The following is a 10,440-nucleotide window of genomic DNA, read 5'->3' as shown; positions in this document are numbered from 1 at the left end:
CAGCACCCCACCCGTCAACGCCCACCCCTCGGCACCCCGCCTCAACGTGCCCCTCAACGCCCCACCCCTCAGCATCCACCTCGACACCCACCCCTCAGCACCACCCCCTCGGCACCCGCCCCTCGGCACCACCCCCTCAACATCCACCCCTCAGCATCCACCCCTCAGCACCCCACCCCCTCAACATCCACCCCCTCAACATCCACCCCCTCAACACCCACCCCCTCAACACCCACCCCCAACACCCCCCCTCAACACCCACCCCCTCAACACCCACCCCCTCAACATCCACCCCCTCAACATCCACCCCCTCAACATCCACCCCACTCAACACCCACCCCCTCAACACCCACCCCCTCAACACACACCCCCTCAACACACACCCCCCCCTCAACACCCACCCCCTCAACACCCACCCCCTCAACACCCACCCCCTCAACACCCACCCCCTCAACACCCACCCCCTCAACACCCACCCCCTCAACACCCACCCCCTCAACACCCACCCCATCAACACCCACCCCCTCAACACCCACACCCACAACACCCACCCCCTCAACATCCTCCCCCTCAACATCCACCCCTTCAACATCCACCCCCTCAACACCCACCCCCTCAACACCCACCCCCTCAACACCCACCCCCTCAACATCCACCCCCTCAACATCCACCCCCTCAACATCCACCCCCTCAACATCCACCCCTCAACACCCAACCCCCTCAACACCCACCCCCTCAACAACCACCCTCACAACACCCACCCCCTCAACATCCACCCCCTCAACATCCACCCCCTCAACATCCACCCTCTCAACACCCACAACACCCACCCCCTCAACATCCACCCCCTCAACATCCACCCCTCAACATCAAACATCCACCCCCTCAACACCCACCCCCTCAACATCCACCCCCTCAACATCCACCCCCTCAACACCACACACCCACCCCTTCCCCGTCCTCGTCCTCAACATTCCCACTCTCCTTCCAGTCAGAAACACACGTTGTAGAGCAGACTTACTGGAACAAAGTTTTCGGTCTACAGAGCGAAACGTCGTCCTCATTAAAGCTTGTCCTGCAACTTGTCTGTTTCCACACTGGTCCCCAGTGCACCATCATCCCCCCCCCCTCCCCCACCAACACTGTCCCCAGTGCACCATCATCCCCCCCTCCCCCACCAACACTGTCGCCAGTGCACCATCATCCCCCCTCCCCCACCAACACTGTCGCCAGTGCACCATCATCCCCCCCTCCCCCACCAACACTGTCGCCAGTGCACCATCATCCCCCCCTCCCCCACCAACACTGTCGCCAGTGCACCATCATCCCCCCCTCCCCCACCAACACTGTCGCCAGTGCACCATCATCCCCCCCTCCCCACCAACACTGTCGCCAGTGCACCATCATCCCCCCCTCCCCCACCAACACTGTCGCCAGTGCACCATCATCCCCCCCTCCCCCACCAACACTGTCGCCAGTGCACCATCATCCCCCCCTCCCCCACCAACACTGTCGCCAGTGCACCATCATCCCCCCCTCCCACACCAACACTGTCGCCAGTGCACCATCATCCCCCCCTCCCCCACCAACACTGTCGCCAGTGCACCATCATCCCCCCTCCCCCACCAACACTGTCGCCAGTACACCATCATCCCCCCCCCCCCCACCAACACTGTCGCCAGTGCACCATCATCCCCCCTCCCCCACCAACACTGTCGCCAGTACACCATCATCCCCCCCTCCCCCCCCAACACTGTCGCCCGTGCACCATCCCCCACCAACACTGTCGCCAGTGCACCATCATCCCCCCCTCCCCCACCCACACAGTCGCCAGTGCACCATCATCCCCCCCTCCCCCACCAACACTGTCGCCAGTGCACCATCATCCCCCCCTCCCCCACCAACACTGTCGCCAGTGCACCATCATCCCCCCCCCCCACCAACACTCCCCCACCAACACTGTCCCCAGTGCACCATCATCCCCCCCTCCCCCACCAACACTGTCGCCAGTGCACCATCATCCCCCCCTCCCCCACCAACACTGTCGCCAGTGCACCATCATCCCCCCCTCCCCCACCAACACTGTCGCCAGTGCACCATCATCCCCCCCTCCCCCACCAACACTGTCGCCAGTGCACCATCATCCCCCCCTCCCCCACCAACACTGTCGCCAGTGCACCATCATCCCCCCCTCCCCCACCAACACTGTCGCCAGTGCACCATCATCCCCCCCTCCCCCACCAACACTGTCGCCAGTGCACCATCATCCCCCCCTCCCCCAACAACACTGTCGCCAGTGCACCATCATCCCCCCCTCCCCCACCAACACTGTCGCCAGTGCACCATCATCCCCCCCTCCCCCACCAACACTGTCGCCAGTGCACCATCATCCCCCCCTCCCCCACCAACACTGGCGCCAGTGCACCATCATCCCCCCTCCCCCACCAACACTGTCGCCAGTGCACCATCATCCCCCCCGCCCCCACCAACACTGTCGCCAGTGCACCATCATCCCCCCCTCCCCCACCAACACTGTCGCCAGTGCACCATCATCCCCCCCTCCCCCACCAACACTGTCGCCAGTGCACCATCATCCCCCCCTCCCCCACCAACACTGTCGCCAGTGCACCATCATCCCCCCCTCCCCCACCAACACTGTCGCCAGTGCACCATCATCCCCCCTCTCCCCCACCAACACTGTCGCCAGTGCACCATCATCCCCCCCTCCCCCACCAACACTGTCGCCAGTGCACCATCATCCCCCCCTCCCCCACCAACACTGTCGCCAGTGCACCATCATCCCCCCCCGCCCCCACCAACACTCGCCAGTGCACCATCATCCCCCCCTCCCCCAAACACTGTCGCCAGTGCACCATCATCCCCCCCCTCCCCCACCAACACTGTCGCCAGTGCACCATCATCCCCCCCCTCCCCCACCAACACTGTCGCCAGTGCACCATCATCCCCCCCTCCCCCACCAACACTGTCGCCAGTGCACCATCATCCCACCCTCCCCCATCCAACACTGTCGCCAGTGCACCATCATCCCCCCCCTCCCCCACCAACACTGTCGCCAGTGCACCATCATCCCCCCCTCCCCCACCAACACTGTCGCCAGTGCACCATCATCCCACCCCTCCCCCACCAACACTGTCGCCAGTGCACCATCATCCCCCCCTCCCCCACCAACACTGTCGCCAGTGCACCATCATCCCACCCTCCCCCACCAACACTGTCGCCAGTGCACCATCATCCCCCAGTGCCCATCCCCCCCTCCCCCACCAACACTGTCGCCAGTGCACCATCATCCCCCCCCTCCCCCACCAACACTGTCGCCAGTGCACCATCATCCCCCCCTCCCCCACCAACACTGTCGCCAGTGCACCATCATCCCCCCTCCCCCACCAACACTGTCGCCAGTGCACCATCATCCCCCCCTCCCCCACCAACACTGTCGCCAGTGCACCATCATCCCCACCCTCCCCCACCCACACTGTCGCCAGTGCACCATCATCCCCCCCTCCCCCACCAACACTGTCGCCAGTGCACCATCATCCCCCCCTCCCCCACCAACACTGTCGCCAGTGCACCATCATCCCCACCCTCCCCCACCAACACTGTCGCCAGTGCACCATCATCCCCCCCTCCCCCACCAACACTGTCGCCAGTGCACCATCATCCCCCCCTCCCCCACCAACACTGTCGCCAGTGCACCATCATCCCCCCCTCCCCCACCAACACTGTCGCCAGTGCACCATCATCCCCCCTCCCCCACCAACACTGTCGCCAGTGCACCATCATCCCCCCCTCCCCCACCAACACTGTCGCCAGTGCACCATCATCCCCCCCTGTCGCCAGTGCACCATCATCCCCCCCTCCCCCACCAACACAGTCGCCAGTGCACCATCATCCCCCCCCTCCCCCACCAACACTGTCCCCAGTGCACCATCATCCCCCCTCCCCCACCAACACTGTCGCCAGTGCACCATCATCCCCCTCTCCCCCACCAACACTGTCGCCAGTGCACCATCATCCCCCCCTCCCCCAACAACACTGTCGCCAGTGCACCATCATCCCCCCCTCCCCCACCAACACTGTCGCCAGTGCACCATCATCCCCCCCCTCCCCCACCAACACTGTCGCTAGTGCACCATCATCCCCCCCTCCCCCACCAACACTGTCGCCAGTGCACCATCATCCCCCCTCCCCCACCAACACTGTCGCCAGTGCACCATCATCCCCCCCTCCCCCACCAACACAGTCGCCAGTGCACCAACATCCCCCCCCTCCCCCACCAACACTGTCGCCAGTGCACCATCATCCCTCCCTCCCCCACCAACACTGTCGCCAGTGCACCATCATCCCCCCCTCCCCCACCAACACTGTCGCCAGTGCACCATCATCCCCCCCTCCCCCACCAACACTGTCGCCAGTGCACCATCATCCCCCCCTCCCCCACCAACACTGTCGCCAGTGCACCATCATCCCCCCTCCCCCACCAACACTGTCGCCAGTGCACCATCATCCCCCCTCCCCCACCAACACTGTCGCCAGTGCACCATCATCCCCCCCTCCCCCACCAACACTGTCGCCAGTGCACCATCATCCCCCCCTCCCCCACCAACACTGTCGCCAGTGCACCATCATCCCCCCCCTCCCCCACCAACACTGTCGCCAGTGCACCATCATCCCCCCCTCCCCCACCAACACTGTCGCTAGTGCACCATCATCCCCCCCTCCCCCACCAACACTGTCGCCAGTGCACCATCATCCCCCCCCTTCCCCACCAACACTGTCGCCAGTGCACCATCATCCCCCCCTCCCCCACCAACACTGTCGCTAGTGCACCATCATCCCCCCCCTCCCCCACCAACACTGTCGCCAGTGCACCATCATCCCACCCTCCCCCACCAACACTGTCGCCAGTGCACCATCACCCCCCCCTCCCCCACCAACACTGTGGCCCGTGCACCATCATCCCCACCCTCCCCCACCAACACTGTCGCCAGTGCACCATCATCCCACCCTCCCCCACCAACACTGTCGCCCGTGCACCATCATCCCACCCTCCCCCACCAACACTGTCGCCAGTGCACCATCATCCCACCCTCCCCCACCAACACTGTCGCCAGTGCACCATCATCCCTCCCACCCCCCCCCACACTGTCGCCAGTGCACCATCACCCCACCCCTCCCCCACCAACACTGTCGCCAGTGCACCATCATCCCCACCCTCCCCCACCAACACTGTCGCCAGTGCACCATCATCCCACCCTCCCCCCCCAACACTGTCGCCAGTGCACCATCATCCCCCCCCTCCCCCACCAACACTGTCGCCAGTGCACCATCATCCCACCCTCCCCCACCAACACTGTCGCCAGTGCTCCATCATCCCACCCTCCCCCACCAACACTGTCGCCAGTGCACCATCACCCCACCCCTCCCCCACCAACACTGTCGCCACTGCACCATCACCCCACCCCTCCCCCACCAACACTGTCGCCAGTGCACCATCACCCCACCCCTCCCCCACCAACACTGTCGCCAGTGCACCATCATCCCCACCCTCCCCCACCAACACTGTCGCCAGTGCACCATCATCCCACCCTCCCCCACCCACACAGTCGCCAGTGCACCATCATCCCCACCCTCCCCCACCAACACTGTCGCCAGTGCACCATCATCCCCACCCTCCCCCACCAACACTGTCGCCAGTGCACCATCATCCCACCCTCCCCGACCAACACTGTCGCCAGTACACCATCATCCCCCCCCTCCCCCACCAACACTGTCGCCAGTGCACCATCATCCCTCCCTCCCCCACCAACACTGTCGCCAGTGCACCATCACCCAATCCTCCCCCACCAATACTGTCGCCAGTGCACCATCATCCCACCCTCCCCCACCAACACTGTCGCCAGTGCACCATCATCCCCACCCTCCCCCACCAACACTGTCGCCAGTGCACCATCATCCCTCCCTCCCCCACCAACACTGTCGCCAGTGCACCATCAGCCCTCCCTCCCCCACCAACACTGTCGCCAGTGCACCATCATCCCACCCTCCCCCACCAACACTGTCGCCAGTGCACCATCATCCCTCCCTCCCCCACCAACACTGTCGCCAGTGCACCATCATCCCCCCCACCCCCACCAACACAGTCGCCAGAGCACCAACAACCCCCCCGCCCCCACCAACACTGTCGCCAGTGCACCATCATCCCTCCCTCCCCCACCAACACTGTCGCCAGTGCACCATCATCCCCCCCTCCCCCACCAACACTGTCGCCAGTGCACCATCATCCCCCCCTCCCCCACCAACACTGTCGCCAGTGCACCATCATCCCCACCCTCCCCCACCAACACTGTCGCCAGTGCACCATCATCCCACCCTCCCCCACCAACACAGTCGCCAGTGCACCATCATCCCACCCTCCCCCACCAACACTGTCGCCAGTGCACCATCATCCCACCCTCCCCCACCAACACTGTCGCCAGTGCACCATCATCCCACCCTCCCCCACCAACACTGTCGCCAGTGCACCATCACCCCACCCCTCCCCCACCAACACTGTCGCCAGTGCACCATCATCCCCACCCTCCCCCACCAACACTGTCGCCAGTGCACCATCATCCCACCCTCCCCCACCAACACTGTCGCCAGTGCACCATCATCCCCCCCCTCCCCCACCAACACTGTCGCCAGTGCACCATCATCCCACCCTCCCCCACCAACACTGTCGCCAGTGCACCATCATCCCACCCTCCCCCACCAACACTGTCGCCAGTGCACCATCACCCCACCACCCACTCCCAGTGCACCATCATCCCACCCCTCCCCCACCAACTGTCGCCAGTGCACCATCACCCCACCCTCCCCCACCAACACTGTCGCCAGTGCACCATCATCCCCACCCTCCCCCACCAACACTGTCGCCAGTGCACCATCATCCCCACCCTCCCCCACCAACACTGTCGCCAGTGCACCATCATCCCCACCCACCCCCCCCAACACTGTCGCCAGTGCACCATCATCCCCACCCTCCCCCACCAACACTGTCGCCAGTGCACCATCATCCCACCCTCCCCCACCAACACTGTCGCCAGTGCACCATCATCCCCCCCCTCCCCCACCACCACTGTCGCCAGTGCACCATCATCCCCACCCTCCCCCACCAACACTGTCGCCAGTGCACCATCATCCCACCCCTCCCCCACCAACACTGTCGCCAGGGCACCAACATCCCCACCCTCCCCCACCAACACTGTCGCCAGTGCACCATCATCCCACCCTCCCCCACCAACACTGTCGCCAGTGCACCATCATCCCAATCCTCCCCCACCAACACTGTCGCCAGTGCACCATCATCCCAATCCTCCCCCACCAACACTGTCGCCAGTGCACCATCATCCCCACCCTCCCCCACCAACACTGTCGCCAGTGCACCATCATCCCTCCCTCCCCCACCAACACTGTCGCCAGTGCACCATCATCCCTCCCTCCCCCACCAACACTGTCGCCAGTGCACCATCATCCCACCCTCCCCCACCAACACTGTCGCCAGTGCACCATCATCCCTCCCTCCCCCACCAACACTGTCGCCAGTGCACCATCATCCCACCCTCCCCCACCAACACTGTCGCCAGTGCACCATCATCCCCCCCTCCCCCACCAACACTGTCGCCAGTGCACCATCATCCCTCCCTCCCCCACCAACACTGTCGCCCGTGCACCATCATCCCCCCCTCCCCCACCAACACTGTCGCCAGTGCACCATCATCCCCCCCTCCCCCACCAACACTGTCGCCAGTGCACCATCATCCCTCCCTCCCCCACCAACACTGTCGCCAGTGCACCATCATCCCTCCCTCCCCCACCAACACTGTCGCCAGTGCACCATCATCCCCCCTCCCCCACCAGCACTGTCGCCAGTGCACCATCATCCCCCCTCCCCCACCAACACTGTCACCAGTGCACCATCATCCCTCCGTCCCCCACCAACACTGTCGCCAGTGCACCATCATCCCTCCCTCCCCCACCAACACTGTCGCCAGTGCACCATCATCCCCCCGCCCCCCCCCACACTGTCGCCAGTGCACCATCATCCCCCCCTCCCCCACCAACACTGTCGCCAGTGCACCATCATCCCACCCTCCCCCACCAACACTGTCGCCAGTGCACCATCATCCCCCCTCCCCCACCAGCACTGTCGCCAGTGCACCATCATCCCCCCTCCCCCACCAACACTGTCGCCAGTGCACCATCATCCCCCCCTCCCCCACCAACACTGTCGCCAGTGCACCATCATCCCTCCCTCCCCCACCAACACTGTCGCCAGTGCACCATCATCCCCCCCTCCCCCACCAACACTGTCGCCAGTGCACCATCATCCCCCCCTCCCCCACCAACACTGTCGCTAGTGCACCATCATCCCTCCCTCCCCCACCAACACTGTCGCCACCATCATCCCTCCCTCCCCCACCATGTCGCCAGTGCACCATCATCCCACCCTCCCCCACCAACACTGTCGCCAGTGCACCATCATCCCTCCCTCCCCCACCAACACTGTCGCCAGTGCACCATCATCCCACCCACCCCCACCAACACTGTCGCCAGGGCACCATCATCCCTCCCTCCCCCACCAACACTGTCGCCAGTGCACCATCATCCCCCCCTCCCCCACCAACACTGTCGCCAGTGCACCATCATCCCCACCCTCCCCCACCAACACTGTCGCCAGTGCACCATCATCCCTCCCTCCCCCACCAACACTGTCGCCAGTGCACCATCATCCCACCCTCCCCCACCAACACTGTCGCCAGTGCACCATCATCCCTCCCTCCCCCACCAACACTGTCGCCAGTGCACCATCATCCCCCCCCTCCCCCACCAACACTGTCGCCAGTGCACCATCATCCCCACCCTCCCCCACCAACACTGTCGCCAGTGCACCATCATCCCTCCCTCCCCCACCAACACTGTCGCCAGTGCACCATCATCCCACCCTCCCCCACCAACACTGTCGCCAGTGCACCATCATCCCTCCCTCCCCCACCAACACTGTCGCCAGTGCACCATCATCCCTCCCTCCCCCACCAACACTGTCGCCAGTGCACCATCATCCCACCCTCCCCCACCAACACTGTCGCCAGTGCACCATCATCCCTCCCTCCCCCACCAACACTGTCGCCAGTGCACCATCATCCCTCCCTCCCCCACCAACACTGTCGCCAGTGCACCATCATCCCTCCCTCCCCCACCAACACTGTCGCCAGTGCACCATCATCCCACCCTCCCCCCCCAACACTGTCGCCCGTGCACCATCATCCCCACCCTCCCCCACCAACACTGTCGCCAGTGCACCATCATCCCCCCCTCCCCCACCAACACTGTCGCCAGTGCACCATCATCCCTCCCTCCCCCACCAACACTGTCGCCAGTGCACCATCATCCCTCCCTCCCCCACCAACACTGTCGCCAGTGCACCATCATCCCTCCCTCCCCCACCAACACTGTCGCCAGTGCACCATCATCCCTCCCTCCCCCACCAACACTGTCGCCAGTGCACCATCATCCCTCCCTCCCCCACCAACACTGTCGCCAGTGCACCATCATCCCTCCCTCCCCCACGAACACTGTCGCCAGTGCACCATCATCCCTCCCTCCCCCACCAACACTGTCGCCAGTGCACCATCATCCCTCCCTCCCCCACCAACACTGTCGCCAGTGCACCATCATCCCTCCCTCCCCCACCAACACTGTCGCCAGTGCACCAGCATCCCACCCTCCCCCACCAACACTGTCGCCCGTGCACCATCATCCCACCCTCCCCCACCAACACTGTCGCCCGTGCACCATCATCCCTCCCTCCCCCACCAACACTGTCGCCAGTGCACCATCATCCCTCCCTCCCCCACCAACACTGTCGCCAGTGCACCATCATCCCACCCTCCCCCACCAACACTGTCGCCAGTGCACCATCATCCCACCCTCCCCCACCAACACTGTCGCCAGTGCACCATCATCCCTCCCTCCCCCACCAACACTGTCGCCAGTGCACCATCATCCCTCCCTCCCCCACCAACACTGTCGCCAGTGCACCATCATCCCACCCTCCCCCACCAACACTGTCGCCAGTGCACCATCATCCCTCCGTCCCCCACCAACACTGTCGCCAGTGCACCATCATCCACCCTCCCCACCAACAGCACTGTCGCCAGTTGCACCATCATCCCTCCGTCCACCCAGCACTGTCCTTGGTGCACCATCGTCACCTCCCCACCAGCACTGTCCTTGGTGCTGCCATCATCCTCCCTCCCCCACCAGCACTGTCGCCGATTGCGCCGTCGTCCCCACCCTCCCCCACCAGCGCGTCGCCAGTTGCACCATCATCCTCCGTCCCCCACCAGCACTGTCGCCAGTGCACCGTCATCCCACCTC

Source organism: Cherax quadricarinatus, chromosome 4 (assembly GCF_038502225.1).
Source record: "Cherax quadricarinatus isolate ZL_2023a chromosome 4, ASM3850222v1, whole genome shotgun sequence".
NCBI classification, from domain to species: Eukaryota; Metazoa; Arthropoda; class Malacostraca; order Decapoda; family Parastacidae; genus Cherax; species Cherax quadricarinatus.
The sequence above is the reverse complement of the archived record's forward strand: the minus strand, read 5'-3'. Positions refer to the sequence as shown.